General features: G+C 34.0%; 1 long non-coding RNA gene across 1 annotated transcript; it reads right to left on the bottom strand.

The window, feature by feature from the left end:
- Positions 1-867: 867 nt before the first annotated feature.
- On the bottom strand, positions 868-8,526 carry LOC120352625. Its single transcript, XR_005571974.1, has 3 exons — positions 8,397-8,526; positions 2,160-2,302; positions 868-1,351 (listed from the first exon to the last, which is right to left on the bottom strand). It is a non-coding gene; the product is annotated as an uncharacterized LOC120352625 (long non-coding RNA).
- Positions 8,527-19,040: the final 10,514 nt, after the last annotated feature.

Genomic DNA, 19,040 nt, shown 5'->3' with positions numbered 1-19,040 from the left:
TTTGTGAAAATACTTGGAGACTGAAAATTTTGTGAATTGAAGAACTACAAGACTTAACCTATTTCGGACTATGTGTTATCTAAATTTGGGAGAGGAATAGCACAAGGTTACCTTATTTTTTCCTCTCCCTATAATTTTTATAATGTACGCATTGTATAAATGAATTAAGAATAAAGAATGTAACTCATAACTTCTAATAATATAAAAAATGAATTGTTTCCTCTCAGAGGAACTTATAGAATGAATAATCTCTTAATTTCAAGATACTTAATATAATTTTCAACAATGTAAAAATGTAGATACATATAACTTTGAACTTTTGAAAACAGAAAATTTCTTTTTGGACTACTGAATCATACTTGTTCATGAACATATTTCATGATAACAATATAACATGATAATTTCATGATAACTGTAGGAAGATGCCTGCTATAATGACATATCTATTGTGAATCAACTTGTAATACCAATAGATAAAATTTTATATAATTTTCAACAATGAAAAATGTAGATACATGTACTTTGAACTTTTGAAAACAGACAATTTCTTTTTATACTACTGAATCATACTTGTTGATCATGAACATATTTCATGATAACTTCATTATAGTAAGATGCCTGCTAGAATGACATATCTATTGTGAATCAACTTGGCTATATCCATAGATCAAATTTAATATATATGAAACTTTAACACAATATTCAACAAATTCGATAGAAAATTTATTTGATGAATTTTTAAATTCATTAATTAATTAATTTTTCTATAGGTAAATTTCATAAATCACTGTAGCTGTCGCTATATTATCTATAATGTGAAGTTCTATATTTTTAAATGTATTAATTGATTAATTTTGCTATAGGTAAATTTCATAAATCACTGTAGCTGTTGCTACATTATCTAGAATGTGAAGTTCTCTATTTTTAAATGTATTTAATGATCAATTTTGCTATAGGTAATTCTCTTGAATCGCTATAGCTTTTGCTATATTATCTAGAATGTGAAGTTCTCTATTTTTAAATGTAGACTATGTATTGATTAATTTTGCTATAGATGAATTTCTTGAATGGCTAAATCTATTGCTATATTATCTAAAGTATGTAAAGTCCTATATTTTCCGGTATAATCCTTGTCGACGTGTTGGAGTGTTGAAGAGAGAGACAGCAAGTGAGTGAGAGGCAGTCAGCTGATATGAAGAAAAGTGGGCCCTCCTGTTACGTATACTGAAGGTATACCGGATAGCTTATTCACTCAGGATACATTCAGTATACGTACAGGTAGGTCCACAACAATCTGGCAGAGGTCGTTGCACATCATGTCCTGTCGTCCTTGGAGATCCTCGCTCGTATCCTGCAGATTTTATAAAATAATTTTACATTTTAACATTTTTAATGTAGTTGATGTATTGTAGTATTGTATTACACAAGTCGGAAGATGCATATTTCAATTATTCAAATTAATAAAAACAATATAAAAACTTTTAGTACCCTTTATTAAAAACTTTTAAATATTTTAACGACTAGTTCCGACCATTGGTCATTCTCAACTTGAAGTACTACAAGTTTTCATATTGTTTTTATCAGTTTGAACAAAATTAGGCCATATAAGTAAAGTGATTTTTTAATTCCGCATTATTATTCTTATAAAACAGTACAAGTAGTAAGGTTGCTATAAAATGTAAGGTTAAACTTGTGATTTATCACAAAACAATAATTAATCGATTGTGTTATTAATAAAAATATATTACCGATTTCAATCAAATATATTTTTGAAAGTGTTAAACTTTGAAAATATGACTAAATAGTTTCATGAGGAACTATTCACATTATCTTCACAATGCTGGAAATTTGTGATATCGAATTCTAATTGAAATTTCGTTATGATTAGGCTATGACTTCTGGTTGTTATCATTAGGAGATTTGGAGATGACGAATTATAAGCATTACAATGGGGCTACTTGAAAAATAAATTGGAAATATAATTTTTTTCTAAATTGGTAATATAATTTTTTCTAAATTGGTTAATTCAAATTGAAATTATCAACTTGCTGAATTATAAAGATTGGTTCAACTTATTCACTTTTTGGAGTGGGTATTTGGTGTGTTAGGAACAATATGATGATAATGGAAGTTCATTGACATTTGAAGTTTTGGATTACCTCACTTTGTGGATGTCTGCCAGTCATTCCCATGGAAGTATTACTGGTTTATAGAGATCTGTTTCATCGCTGCTCATAACATGATTCGAACATTGGTTTGTGGTGTAACTTACAATAGTTATTCATAAGTTGTTCAGGTCTTTCTGAAATGGAATTGAAAAACAAGAATTTCAAATTCATTCCCAACTTATTAAATAGTGACAGATATTAAATTAATAAACAGTTAATTCTGATAGAGGAGAAATATTCATTTTTTTGGGAGAAATGAAGTTTAAAAGAGTCAATCTAACACTGTCTGTGTTGCAAAGGGAAGCCAGGACAAATATTTATCACTGAATGATCTTTTTCATCTAAAAAATGTAGTTTCTATCATTATTCTGGAGAAACATGAATCAACTCGAGTTCAAAAATTCTCTAACCCAGATCCAAAAAAAGTATTTCATCCTCTATCCCAATACCTCTAAAAAATCAGGGGCTAGGTCAATGTCACCCTCAAAATAATTCTAAAACTCCCTGAACAATATCGTATTGTTGTGTAACAATCCGGGGACATTGTTGGAAATTCCGTAAAAAAGCGCCTTCCAACCCTTTCCCATTGTATGTATTTTTCAAATCACACACAAAGGGTTGCATTAGACAATAGGGCTGTAATGACTTTGTCCGAGCACGCTTCCTCCAAATAGGCCTACAAAACTGTAATTTATCAGTGGACCAAAGGGTTAACCCTCGTTCAACCCTTTCATAGGGAACCGATGGACATTTATTGCGTCCTTCGTTTATAGTGAAGGGTTTTCTGAAAGAAGGTAAAGGGTTGTATTGTGTCCTCCATATAGAAGCCAAGGCCACGCAATGATTGCATGGAGAGACGGGGCTCACCTTTTGTATTTTTTGAATGGGAGGTCATTTCCTAGAAGGTTGTGGATTTGACCGTAATTCTTGTACTGATTAGAAAGGGTCAAAGTCTAAGTTGTACGTGCTACAAAACAGGGACTAGTGTTTTCAGAGGAGCTCCCGATTCCAGTCTATTTCAACTCTGTTTAGGGGGAAGTAGTATTTATTTATTGATACAATTACAAATCATATATGAATATGATCGGGATAAAACAACAGGCATAGCCCAAAACTATTCTGTTCCCAAATTTCGATAAATAATAAAATGTCCGAAAAAATAGGTTATGTTTTTACTGAGGAAAGTTAAAGTTCAATTTCTGTCCAAAATATATTGTGATAAATGGAATCATTCACTTGTTCGTTTATTTTTTTCCATTTTTTGTGAATGAATTGGAAAAATAGTATTCATGACTGTAGATCAAGTTAACAAATTATTTAGCTGCTAGGTCTATATATAGAGTTAGCTTAACTCATCTAAATGTGGGTACCTACAGTAATTGTACAATTAACTAATTAATTTTATCATTGTGTGCATTGAATGCAATGAAAAAATAGATCACAGAAATCATTCACCATATTAATATTATAATATTCTTCAGTTGAGGGAGTTATTCATGAATTTTATCAGTAGGCTACACTAATAGAATTGTGAGACAAATTATCAAAATTAATGAATGCGTTGATCCAATCATATTAAATTGAAAAATTAATCGATAGTATTTTTTCTCAAGTATTATTGAGAAGTAGGCATCATTCTGATTTTACAACCTCCTAATATTATTATGATTTTTATTCATTCATAAATCTACCTTCATTGTATTATCATTCATCCCATCATCATCACCTAGGCTTAAAATACTTCTAGAAAGTCGCCTTTGTAAAATAATAAATAAATAATTTTCTCAAGTTTTATTGAAAAGTAGATATCGTTTCAATGCTACAGCCTCCCAATATTATTATGATTGACAAAGTGTACTATAATTCTATTTTATAGATATTATGATTGATACTATTACTTTTTGTGTAGTTGGGAAGTTTATATTGTGGTAATTATTCATATTGAATGAAAAAGACTAAGAAATTGTCAAAAACCACAGATTTATTGATACTTAGAAAGACCGGTTTCGGTTATTACACCATTGTAAATCTCTGATGAACTCAATTTCTTCTTCCGCGTTGTTTTGTGTCTTGTAGCTTTCCTTATTTATCAGCATTCAATGTTTCACATTCCATGGGTCACCTGGAATAACAGAGCATCAGGGTACAAGGACACTCGATTTATAATTGGGTAATCCAAGGGATGATTCGATAATAATGGGTTATAGAGGATGGAGAGAATTCATAGAGGATAGAAATGCTTGGAGGAATGTTGTGGAGGAGGTCAAAGCCCACAATGGGCTGTAGAGCTATAGAAAAATTATTGGGTAATCAGATAATCAGTGATTAGGGATTACGCTGATTATTGTGACTGATAAAGTGATAATCTCCAATTTTATCATACTGGAAGATGTGAGAACCTCCGACTACCTTAAAAGTAGACGTCATTTCTCATCATCCTTCTCACTCATTACCCACGCACAAGCCTGAGAGCTCATGTGGGGATCACCTATTTTACTATCTCTTTTAATATCTCCTATTTTACTATTCAAAATTCAGTTGATGATTAGCCAATAATGATATTCGAGTGTCTTTGGGAGGAGACGATGAGCCGTCGGTCCCGACTACCTTAAAAGTAGTCGTCATTTCTCATCATCCTTCTTACTCATTACCCACGCACAAGCCTGAGAGCTTATGTGGGGATCACCCTCAGTATTATTATTACAAGTGACCATCAGTACAAGACAAGTGAGTGTTTATTGCAGTCAAAGTCGGTCTTTGGCAAGACTTTGGTGCATTACTGAACTGAAATGTTCAAAAATGATCTTACAATGGATTATTATTATTAGTGATTGGTAACGCTCTAGTTCATTTTATCTATTGGGATGAAACCGGTTCGAAGTTTGGTTCGTCTGATGAATTAAAATCTTCCTGAGTTTCAAGAGAAGAATTTTCATCGTGGGTGTTCTTTCGTATTAGTTGGACCAATCATCAAGGCTCATTCTAGTTATCATCATAATCATTATCATCATCAATACTCTTTTCATCTCATTTGACTCTTGAAATAGAGAATATATAATTTTGTAGTCCGTTTTAATAACAGTGTTGTGGTTATCAATGAAAATAGATGAACATAATTTTATAGCAGTATAATTTATACAGTATTTTGCTATACTGTCAAAATAAAAATTATTTGATTTGATTTTGATTTTATTTTAATTAATTTATCTGAAGTTCATATATCAGATTCGTGTGGATCAATATTAATAGTTATTATTAAACGAAAATCCAAATTAAATGCTGTAATTCACCCCGAAGACTTCTACTACTGCAAATATTGACAACAGGGTAAACCATCTGACAATATCTCAGTAATTTCAATGTTAATCAATATTGATTAAACCCACAATATCCTAGAGTCTCAACATTCACTATTATATGAGATGAATGAGAGTATGAGATGAATATTGTAGTGGAATGCTGTATTGTAGACACACCATGGAATCTCGTTGTAAGGGATGGGTTGGGAAATTTGAGGGTTGGGGAAAATCGATGAAACCTCTATGTCGTCACTGGGTTCACGAGGAAACGCGTGGAGGGGAACATTTTATTTGCAAAACGCCATCATTTTAAAAAGGCTCCCTTCCCCCCACCCAGCATCCCCCCCTCGTGTACCCTGACGTTGGAGCCAGACCTACAATCTCATTCCAGAACTGTACTTGTCTCGGCTTTGAATTCATTTCCCCCACCACTGGGTTTGCAATTTCTCCCCTCCATAAGCAAGGGTTGAACCGCTATCTGGGTATAAACCCCCTTCCCACCCCACAACTTTCATCCCCTACACGGGTCCAGCCTCAGCTCATCAATACCCATAGAATTTCACCCCCACCAACGCCCAGTTTTGGCCCGGGATATATCCCCCCTTGCATGTCCCTACATCCCCTAAATTCATCATGTTTCTGCTGTCCCCACTTTCTGACAAAAATCAGAAATCAGGGACTAAAGTGTGGTAAGCGATTGCGATTTCAAGACCCCGATTTTGAATCCAGGCTAGTTTATCACAAAAAAATATTATAATTGAAAATGAAATGATTAAATTACACATAAAACAATAATAAAATTCACACATTATTGAGTATACTTCATAACCTATACAGACAAGCAGAAGGGGAAGAGCTAAGTCTGATTTTAGCTGATGGACAATGAAGAATATTGGCATAAAAATCATATCATGAGAAAAAAGAATAGAATTTTTGACGTTAAACCATAATCCACATTTTGCTAATATTTGAATCTAGGCCTCCACTTATTCACAAACACATTATTCTGAAAACAAGGCGTTCCAATAGATATCAATCATACATCAATGAATGATTCATTATTATTTAATGTATAATGATTTTGAAACTTCATTATTATTCAATGATTCATCATTATAAACCAGTATGTGATTCATAATTATGATCATTATGATGGATGGAATTCGAAACTCACATAGCTATAGATTTTACTTGTGAACAAATATGATAAAGACGACTCATAATATATAGCCTAAAACTAAACTCTAAAACAATCAATCAAATTGCGATAACATGAATTGATAATGTCAATATTCTCAAACATTTATTCCGTTATTTCTCAATTTTAAGCTGCTTCAAAACATGAGAGCACCTAATTTTTGCATGAAATAAATTGGAAACAAGACTAAGAAATTATTCAATGTTCAAGAATTCACCGCGATGCATCTACCAAAAGATTAGGTATATTTATTTGGAGGTTATCTACTCAATTTTTTGATGTCTGAAAACACAACACATAATCAAAGGCACAAGTGACCTCCAAGATGATTACGTGTTTTAATGAATCCTTTGTTTGTAAATAAGAATATAGTGTTGAGTCATAGGCATTAAAAACAGTGAGGAGCTATCATGTGAACATACTTTTGGAAAGAGATTTCGTTTAACAAGCTCCCAAGTTCCAACATGGCAAAGAATATAATGATAACCAGCCACTCTAGTCATCGAAATTCACTGAATCAATCTACTAAGGGAAGAATAATCACAAGCCACAAGAATGAATGTAGATGAGTTCAATTGCTCCAGTTCCAAATGTCTCTCAATAAATAAGGAATATGAGTACTGATTACACTTTTTGTAATGTTTTAACAAAATCAAAAACTAGTGGATATTTCCCAAACCAAACGCCAAAATGTACAAGACAAGTCTTCAAAAACAATAACAATTATTGTGAATATTGGAGAATTTAGCTAGAGTTTAGAGCGATGTATAATATTATTCAAAGCCAGGAATTTAATAAGAATATTTTCTCCAGAACTCTCCATACAGTTAGTAGTTATTGGGAACAAGGTAGTCTTCAAGGTAGGGTATGAACTCCAAATATATTCAGTTACGTCAAATTACATGAACACAAACATTTTGAATTCTCATAACTTCCTGACTAACCTAAACCCTCTGGTTTATTGAGATTTGATTATTGCAATGTTTGCTCTGATCAATGTGTAAGTATCACGTCCAGAAAACATTTTGAATTTTCATAACTTCCTGACTAACCTAAACCCTTTGGTTTATTGAGATTTGATTATTGCATTTGATCTAATCAATCTGTAACTAAGTATCACGTCTACAAAAAAAATCTCAATCCAAACAAAACTCCTAACTGTAACAAACATGGAGTATTCATCAGTTTATAGTATTAAGATTCAGTTGGAAAGAGTACAATGGAACTAAGAAACAATGAAGATAATATTGCAACTAATGGCTACTAGAGAAGTTCACTAGCTTGACGGTGTGTTATCACTATATAGTCGCACACTGTAAAGTCAAAGAGGAAACATTTTTCAATCTTCTCCTAGTTTATTTTCGAGAACAATCCTATCAAAATAGAGTTTTATCTTTGTCACAGCCAAATCTTGTTATCACTAAATAGTCTCAAACTGTTCCTGGTAGTTGAAGAAGGAAAATTTTTCAGTCTTCTCCTAGTCTATTTTCGAGTCTAACAATATTATCCAGCCATTATTATAAGCCAAATCTTGTTAACACTAAATAGTCACAAACTGTACCTATAGTGGAAATTGAAGAGGAAACATTTATCAGTCTTCTCCTAGTCTATTTTCGAGTCTAACAATATTATCAAAACAGTGTTTTTTGTTGGTTGATACAAAAACAGTAAAACAAAGTGGTGTGAGGATGTTTTGATCGTTTTATTCGAGTGCAAATACAAACTACTCACCCAGTGTTGATGAGGCATGCACCGGTGATATTTGGAAGTTGGAATCTGGTCTGTTCCGCGGAGAGAGACGACATGTGTAGCTGTTGGACGTCTGAGAGAGAATGCTTTGCTAGCGTCTGCAAGCGTCGTGCGAGCGTCCCTCAATCCGGGACCCGGCGCTCCCTCCATATCAAAATTGTGACGCCAATGTTAGGGGGGCGTGTCCCTTTTGGTGATTATCAAACGGCCCCCTCCCGCGCCATCACAGTTCTCAGTTCTGACAGTCGCGTTGGGATGCAACGGAACGGTCTCTCTTCTACATCCCAAACACTCTCTCACTCACTCTCTCATCCCCTGGTTCTCAGTATATTGCTTCTCCTCTCTCACTCACTCCACTGCATCTTTATCATACCCTCACTCTCACTATATGGCTCTCTTAGTCACTCTCTGTCATTCCCCCACACTCACTCTTTCTTCTACATCTCAAACACTCTCGCACTCACTCTCTTATCCCCTGCTTCTCTGTATAATACTCCCTCTCTCTTACTCTCACTGTGTCTCTCTCTTAACCTGAGTCTTACTACATAGTACCCAACTCATACTTTATCTTTGTCTTCTCTGTATAGTGTTCGATTCTTCTATCTCTCTCCGATGGAGGTTTCCTCCCAGTAACTATCTTCCTCCATCTCATGGTGGAATGATAGCTGCATCCTCTCTCACTCACTCTGTGCCATTATCCCTCACTCACCCCTCTTAGTTTATCAAACCCTCTCTTACCGTCTCTCTTTGAAACTCATTCTCACACACACTTCATCTCACTCACTCCTCTCACACAAATCATACCTCTATCTCTCACTTCCATCTCTACCTCTTCTCCTATCCTCTTACACTCACTCCCACACTGTCTCACATACTCAATTTATCGCTCTCTCTCACGTTCCTAGATTCCATGGACGAGAATCTTTCCCTCGTCTTATCTTCAGTATTCCCTCCTCTGTTCTTCCTCTACAGTGTCAGATAGTCCCTTCTTCTTCCTTATAAATTAGACCTCTTCTCCTTCAGAAGGCTTCTTCCTCCCGCATTCCTTTTTAAATCTCTCCTATCTTCACTTCTCTTCTGTTCTCTGTCCTCCTCTCATCTCTTTCCAATCTGTATTGTGTTGGATTCTTCCCTCTCTCTCCTCACATTCCTATGTATCAGCCTCCTCTCATCACAACTCATACTTTGTCTTCCCTGTGGTGTTGGATTCTTCTATCTCTCTTCGATGGAGGTTTCCTCCCAGTAGCTATCTTCCTCCATCTCATGGTGGAATGATAGCTGCATCCTTATCTCATGTGTTATCTCCTGTCAGCCCTCACGCTCTCTCTGTCTTTCGAGAGAAGATGAGATAGGATTCATCTGTCTCTCTTACTCCTATATCATTTTGAATAATGTGTCCTTGTTTGGAGGAGGTCGCTATTTTCCATTCTTCTCTCTCTATGTTCTTCCTTTCTTAATTCTAGTTCTTAGATTGATGCTTCTGTCTTCGTTAGATTCTTATACCATAATTTGTTGCTGTCTCTATCAGTCTCATGTGAAGTCTCATTGTTCATCTTTGTTTGGTATCTTTACATCTCCTAGTCTCTGAAAGCCTGCACCTCACCTTCAGTAATATTGTGAGTGTATTATTTATTTATTTATCAATTTATATTCAACAATGCACAAAATAGAACTTCAGATATTATTGTAATGTCTTTGCATTTCGGTATTGATCATATTGTATATTTTCTCACTTCTTTAATCTTGGAAGGATAAATGTTTTTCGATCCCTTAATAGAGTTCTTTCTACGCGTTTTCTTTCTGTAAGCATTTTTCTCTCTCGCGTCTGACTCTTCAATCACCCCTCCAAAATCCATTTTGTATTCCGTCTTCTTTACTCGTGTGATGGTTAATAGTTTCATCTTCTATCAATAGATACTCTCTTATCACATATACTCACAATTTCCTTACATTGGACGTTATCTTATTCTTAATCCTTTATTACCAAAATTAAAAATAAACGAGTCTTTCTCACTCACACTCTCTCTCTTTTCTTCTTCTCTCTCTATTCTCTCTCATTCTCATCAATAATTTTATCACGCATCAATAATTTTATTTTTTAAACACTGACAAGTCCTTCTTCATCTATGAGTCAAGGACACATCTCTTTTATTAAAATTCACTTTTTGTGTAGTTGAGAAGTTGATATTGTGGTAATTATTCATATTCAATTTATTAAAATTTGTTGAAAAATTAAGGAGTGATCTGGAAGAGTTTGGACATCTTTTCTCTTCACTCAATGAACATAATCATGATTGATTCCATACTTTATACCAAGTCCGTCCCACCATCTAATAACTATATAATTTCTTACCTTTCTTAGTACATCATTTTCATGATTCATTTCTCCCAAGTTCCAATAACCTGGTTTTTATAAGTAGTCTAACCTAGGCTACTTACATCTAGTATTCATTCTACTGTTAAGTAGATACAATATCAAGTATGGATTATTTTTTCAATGAAGAATGAGAGATTCAGTACAGTCTCAGTATTTTGATTCATTAACATGAATAAAAAAAATCTACTATCAATACGTTGATACTCTACAAACTACTAGAAAGTTTCAGGCCCACATGATTTGCAGAATGCAGGATAGTCACTCTTGAACGAGTGGGCTAGTCCAGAAAACGTGTAGGCTACGCTATCTGCTTCAAGGCTATGATGAGGAAGCCATGGACCTAGGCTATACAGATCCCTATGATTCATATTCCTTCGTACTTGTAAATCTTGTAATTCTTTATAATTATTAAACAAAAATCCAAATCAAATGCTGTAATTCACCTCAAATACTTCTGCTACTGCAAATATTGACAACAGGGTAAACAGCTAGATGGAAGATGAGCGCTAGTATTCGAAAATTATTTATCAGCCCGGGAAATAATTATAATTATCTCCCGGGCTGACAAATAATTTTTGAATAGTAGCGCCCATCGAATATCCATCTAGCTGTTTACCCTGTTGTCAATATTTGCTGTAGCAGAAGTCTTGGGGGTGGAAAACAGCGTTTAATTTGGATTTTCGTTTAATAATAATATAATAATAATAATAATAATAATAATAGTAATAATAATAATAATAATAAATTGATTAGCATTTGAATAATTGCAATATCTCAGTAATTCCCATCTGTAGACTTGTAATTCTTACAACAGCTTTTTAGCGAGCTGCATTATTTGTAGTCTAATTGGCCCAGGTGTCTCAACTTTAGAAATTTATCTAGCTAGACAATTTAATCGATTATGATCAACATAATCTTATTTGTTGACATGACATGATAATCCTCCTAAACTATGTTGATCAATGATAATCTTCCTAAACTAGAGTATATCATTATTTTCAAAGTTGATCATTATTTGACAATTTCAAGCGATTAGTGAGTGTTATTTTGTTATTTAATTTGGTTTGTATATAATCTAAATTATAATTTTTTTGTTTTCAAATGTTTGAACAGAAAATTGAACCTGAATTCAAGTGTATGGAACATAACCTACTTTCTGGACTATTTATAGTCTATAAATCAAAATTCGTGAAAGAAACAGTTTTGGGCTGTGCTGTAAGTAGGCCTACTTCCCCAATCATTTAAAAGAATTGTGTTTGGTTTATCAAAAGTCAATAAATAAATAACGAGCGAAGCTCGGTGACCCGATATTCTATACAATATGACAATACCTACTGATTCTATACATGGTAAATCTATCCATAGATTCGTTATTCTATCTTTTCTTAGAGGTTTCAGTGTGAGAGAGGGCCGACTGCGCCCTAACTTCGCCCTCCTAGGTCAAAAATAAAGGCAGTCATTCTATTTTATTCTCTATAGTTCAACACTCTTGAGCTTGAAGCCACCTACGACGCTCCACTATGTTTTTACCCATAATCAAACAGAAAAATATCTTTCAAATCATGTCTTGTTTCTGACTCCTTTGGCTGACAAGTGCCAACCCTGCCTCAAGACAAGAACTGTGACGAACAGCTGTTGCTGGAATCAGCCCAATTTATCCTCTAAACGTGAAGTCACCTCCCATTCATCCAAGTCCCGCCTCTTTTTGGCCATAACTCTCCACCACGTCACGCGTTCGAGGAATTATGGAAGACTCAAAGTGCGGTAACTGGCGCATTCTGGCGGCCAACTGCCGAATTAACTCAACTGTAATGTTTTGTTGTGTGCTGGCACCGTTGCATTATTGTGCCATTACCTGTCCAATTCTGTTCTCTATTGACCATTCTTGTAATGTGTTTCAAGGCTGTAGTCAACTGGAAGGTCACCTAGATTTTGAGTTCAGTGAGGTCTGGTGTAGTTGCCAGCATAATAGTCTCATAGAATAAACTGATATTAATTATAATTACCGTGAAATGGGCTGAATAGAAACAATTTTCAAATTGTAGACTCTGTAACTTCCTAATTTGCCATTAAAAGTACATTGAACTTTGGCAAGAACTCTTTTGAATTCAGTGAGGTCTGGTGTAGGTCACTTGGTAGTATGATAGTCTCATAGAATAAACTGATAATCAATAAAAATTAGGTACCGTGAATTGGGTTGAATAGAAACAATTTTCAAATTGTAGACTCTGTAACTTCCTAATTTGCCATTAAAAGTAGATTGAGCTTTGGCAAGAGATCCGGTCTCTACCTGAAGAACAAGTTCCACACACAAAACAAATTTCAAATTTCAATTAATTTATTGAAAACAATTTAATGGAACCGCCTTGATATTGTCGAGTAGAGCTTATACTCTACTAGCCTGTTTATACTCTGCCTGTTTACTAGAAATTGATGATAGAAAAACAACCGAATCAGTAGTTTGTGTAGTAGGCTATAAGTTGATACTTATCGATGAGAAAATATCCGTGTCCAAAATTCCAATCTTTCCATTCAAGTTCATATTTATGACAGGATAGATTCAAATTGACAACATTGCATCGACTGTGATGTCGAATTGAATATATCGCTGTTACATGGACTTGCATGGGTTTACTTGATTGAAATTTGGCACAATTTAGCAACACGGATATTTCCTTCAAGTCTCATCTTATCTCATACAGAGTAAAGTATCTCCATTTTTTTTTTTAATAATAGTGGCTTTCACGATATCATGTCGTTTTCATACAATACGGATATCTACGACAACCTTGCCTTCACAATTACACAGAAATATAATAAATCAATCACAAGACAAAATTAAGAATACGGTAGCTTATTGTGCTATATATATAAAGCCATACTAGAGAATTATTGAATTGAATAATATCATACCTACCCTATCAAAGAATTTATACCAAATATATTGCAAGCTAAAGCTTCAGTGCAAAGATCCTCATTTCCACTATTCATATTTTTTGTCTTTCAATTTGGATTAGAATGGATTTTGATCCAATTATCCTCATGATATAGGGTTGGAAGTGCAACGCTGATAACCTGAAAAAGATAAAGGTTGAGGTTATAGCAATTGGAACAATTTAAGCATTAAACTAGTCTGATGCGTACACAAAAGCCGATAGAGATATTTTCTATAAAATTTTTCAATTGAAATATAAATAACTGGACACCACAGCCTACAGCTGGGAATGTTGTGTGATACGTTTTATTCATGATCGAGACTCTACTTTTATTGATGTTTTCATAAAATGTACATTTCGCGTGATTTCTAAAAGGTCTTATCTATCTCAATTCGGTCAAGTCGGTGAAAAGTACACTCTAGTCGGAAAATGACTTGAGCGTTTCTGATATTCAGCAGACCATTAATTTTGATTGTTCCTGGGCTCAAATCCACGTATCCTAGGTATAATTTTGTTATCTAGAACTGTCTTCTAGATAATTCTTCTATTCTCACGCACCACTTCCGACTTTCCCCTTTTCTTAAATTTTAGGAAAATGGATTTTTTTTTAATATATGTAGATTGGTGATGTCAACAATATAAACGGACTGCATTTGAAAAATCTACATAACAGATAGCACAATATGTTATTGTTTAGTTAGCTACATCTTTGATCTTTAAGGTGTTGATTTGGAAAGTACTCCATCCTATTGGATCAATAGGGTGACTTGAATCAATTTGAAGAGGCATTTAACATATATTTATTTAGTATAATACCATAGATAAACGATAAGCCTATATTTCTTGTCTCTGATAATACTTGTATTCAGCGCGGAATAACCATAACGATCAAATACCATGAATATCGGTACAGTATATCTGGAACCAAATACAGATCTTCGTAAACATTCCAACTACATTCCATCTGGAGCATAAGGAGCATTCAGTTACATGATATTAATGAGCTCAACATAAATAATACAATTGAACTCAATATCAATGAGGCATTTGATCAACTGTGATTGAGAATGAATATGTTTATTGCTTCATAGGCTTTGGATACAATAGGCTGTTTGATGGGAACTAGCCTATATTGAATCAGGCCTATGCTATAATACATTCATGGTTTATGAGTATGCACATACAGGCCTATTATACATGGTTTTATTCCCCACATGCCTATTCCAGATTCATTATTGTTGTACATAAAAAATTGAGAGCTATTATTATCAATAATTTGTTCAACAAACAGTAGATTGAACCCAATGTTAGTAAATAGGCCTATATATTGTTCTAATAAACCAAGAGTGCTTCAGTGAAGAATATCTTCACAAAACTTCTGAGATTTTCTTAAAAAATCTCCATCGTAAGACTGGAAAAAATGGAAGAACTTTTTCAGGTTGGCCACTAACGGTAGAACATGCATGATAAACATGAATATAAATGTTTGCTTATAATCATAGATAAAGGATAAGCATAAGCCTATATTAGGGCACTTATAGAGCAAGCTATATAAAAGCAATATATTTCTTGTCTCTGTTATAATGCACACACACACATGTTCATCATGCATGTTTTGTCAGCAGGCTTCCAACATGAAATAATCAACCGATAGCATAACATAAATCAATGGTGAATAATTACAAATGAATATCGGGGACCGAGCTAGAGTACAAAAGTATAAAACATTTATTACGAAAGAAGAAATTATAATAAGATTCATAACATTCATACAGAAATGTTCTATCTAATCACAGTAAATTGAGATTAATTACGAGAGGAATGCAAAAATTTCCCTCACAATGGCCCAGTTGCACAAAAGCTGTTTAAATTTTAATCCTGATTAACTTCACGAGAACCAAATCAGAGAAGACCACTTCCAAAAAGTTGGATCTACTGGAATTAATCAGGATTCAAAATAACCCGGCTTTTTTGCAACCGGCACTAAGTAGCCTACTTGATTGAATGATTACAAAAGTTCAACAGCTGAGTCATAATATTGACATAGTCACACACATGAGCTTGCTCACTCACTTCCATCACCACCAGACGACAAAATAATTATTATCAGCTGTTTTCCCAAGGTTGAATGATAATTATCCTTTTGAAGTCCTTCAGTGAGTTTTCCTAGGGATGAAACCCAGTGCAATCGAATCTCTATATCATAAACCTACTATGTGCTGGATTTCGTGAGAATCGTTAGAGCCGATTTCGAGATCCGGTGAAATACAAACATATAAACATCTCAACATCTAAGCATCCAAACATCTAAACATCTGAACATATAAACAGAAGTTGCTCGTTTAATAGTATAGGATAATGATAGAGAAATAATTTAACCTCAAATAGAACAGGAAAGAAAAAATATGCAAAAAAGAGCTGAACTGAATAAGCACAAGATTTAGTGTTAAACTGATCCTTGAGAAACATTATGAACTGATTTTCACTACTTCAGAAATTAACCACTCAAGTGGATGTAAACAGCGATTATTCTATTCTATCGAGTATTATGACCAGTGAGTATAGAATGTAACATTCTATAGGATTTCCACCTTTACCGTATTATTTATTTTTCGACCTTTTACCACCATACAGAATTATGATGTAACATTCTACATTACATTCTATACTCACTGATTATAGAGAGAGAGTTAGTGGGGAGGATATTTTTAATATTCTTTCCGAAGAATGGACATTGATATGTCCAAAGCTCCGCCAATTTATGTAGATGCATAACAATATAATTATCTATAGTTATTATAATACAAATTACTTTTTCATATCATATACAGTTCAATAATTATTTTCTTAGTCTATATTATGTAAATTCATCTATAATTTTGCTGTATTGTAAGCTATTGTATATGAGTGTATAAACCAGTATATATTGTAATCTACATAAATAAAGTACTCAATGAATCAATCAATCAATTATGACCTGTTTTGACTTCCGTCATGATAACTCCAACAGATTTAAAAATTCTACTCGTGTACTTTATTGTTTTCGAGCACTTGATTCACATGTAATTTACCATCCTGTTCAGAAAGTCATAAATGATTTCCACGTCTCTAGATCGCCAATTGACTACAATAAAGGACCACACAAATTGCTGCACTATACTATCCTATGCCAGTTACCACCTATAACCATGAGATACACTTCAAACTGATAGCAACCTTTGAATGAGAAGGAATGGTGTTGTTTATGAGTAATGTGAACAGACTAGAATAAATCTCACTATACACAAGGAAGACAACTATTAGAATACTAAATCACTAGAGAACTCCCGGGGAAAATGATGTGACTTAAATTTCAATCAGTCTCGAGTAACACGTGAGTGAAACGTCTGACGCCATTACCATTTATGTAACAGATGAATGGCCATGTTATTGGCCATCTGTAATATTCGATTCGAGATTGAAACCTTTTTGAAGATTGATAATAATCCTATTATATTAAGCGAGCAATTTCTGTATTCATATATATGGTTATTTTTATATCTGGTTATTTTTATATGTGGCTATTTTTATATCTGGTTATTTATGTTCAACGGATCTCGAGAACGGCTCCAACGATTTTCACGAAATTTGGAACATAGTAGGTTTATGATACAAAGATTCGATTGCACTAGGTCTCATCCTTGGGAAAACTTGCTGGGTAAAAGAAAGGAGACGGGGACGCGCTACCTGTGCACTGGTCTATTGTTCCAAACAGGTGCATCCTCTAACTCTCGACTAGCATACTTCATTGTCCTCTAATTCCGCTTCATTACCCTTTTAGTGGCCATTAGTGGCCGCGTGTGCTTTCTTAAAGGCAGTTTTAGCTGGTAGGGACTTATCTATCACTTTGCATCTTACTAACATCTGTTACTTGTATTTTCTGCAGTTATTGAATGTGAATCAGTGATCAAGAACTTGTATATTATTTTATTATTCCCAATGGTTCATTTGATCAAACTCAACTTGCTCACAATCGATTTTTTGGCGTCCTTTCAAATATAACATTGAATTGAACACAACTTGACAAACATACGTGTATTATGTGAATGTCAAGTCCCATTCAGTATAGTAGAGTTTATAAGGACGGCAAACAAATGTACGCCAAAAATCGATGTGGGCTTTACTTACACACCATGTACGTTTCACTAAATTTGTACTCATCATCGAAAGTAATGTGTGTGTTTATCCAATCACTGTATGCTACCACTGGTTTACAGCTGAAAGTGTCTTTAAGTAATCACACTGGTCCACCAATATATTCCTCGGAATGAAAGCCTTAACAATAGACCACGAAAATGTCGAACAAATGAAATTGATGTTTAGCCTGATGTATCACATAATTCAAATAATGAAATTAATAATGGATTCGACAAAAACTGGGAACATTATTATGAGGGATTATTTTTAAGTATCAATAAATCTGTGGTTTTTGACAATTTCTTAGTATTTTCATTTAACATTTAACATGAGTTTGTTGAACCATGTCTTCTGTTTATCTGTACATAATTTATAAAAACTTTTTGTGGAAAATAACAGTTCAGGAACGCAAAACGGTTCTCAGTTTAACCTGTTATGAAATTATCCGTTCCATTAGAGAAGTGAAAGATATCAGATGTACATAGATAGCTGTGATATCATTTACATCCATCTATTATGTTAGTCAATAGAGATATGTTATATTATTCAGAACTATATAAACAAATAGAATACAACTCTTATTCATGTAACGATGTAATAATCAGAGCTTGAAATATATGAAATAATGAGTGACCTTCCATTGAAATCTGTGATCCGGCGTTACCTGAGACTAGGCTATGCTCAATACAAATCAAATACGGCATTGCTGTTAAGTTTTGCAATTTATTGAAGCAGTCTGCGAATTTCCTGAGTGCATTCACGAATTGCAACTATAGTGCAACATCAAATGGAGTTGTAATGTGGAATGGCATAGAATTTATTGCAATTCTACCAATATAAACTCGTGCAGTTGACTATTATCTGTCCAGTACGTCTGATTTCCTTTTATTTACAATTTATTCGCCATTCTCTTGAACGTCACCTTTCTAGATATCGTGGGTCGTGAGATGCCTGTGAGTGCTTCAGTGTCATTCTGAACTCCATTCAACCATTGGATTCCTTCCTCTCACTTTATTTCTTCGTTTCCTTTGTCTATGACCTCACTGGCGTCTCTCGTCCCTTCTCTTTTCTTTCCTCCTCTTCTCTTTCTTTTCTTAACTGTATCAAGAGCTTGGGTTTTCTGCTTCTTCTGAACCT

This window comes from Nilaparvata lugens, chromosome 8 (genome assembly GCF_014356525.2).
Source record: "Nilaparvata lugens isolate BPH chromosome 8, ASM1435652v1, whole genome shotgun sequence".
NCBI classification, from domain to species: domain Eukaryota; kingdom Metazoa; phylum Arthropoda; class Insecta; order Hemiptera; family Delphacidae; genus Nilaparvata; species Nilaparvata lugens.
This window is presented reverse-complemented; position numbering and strand designations above follow the sequence as displayed.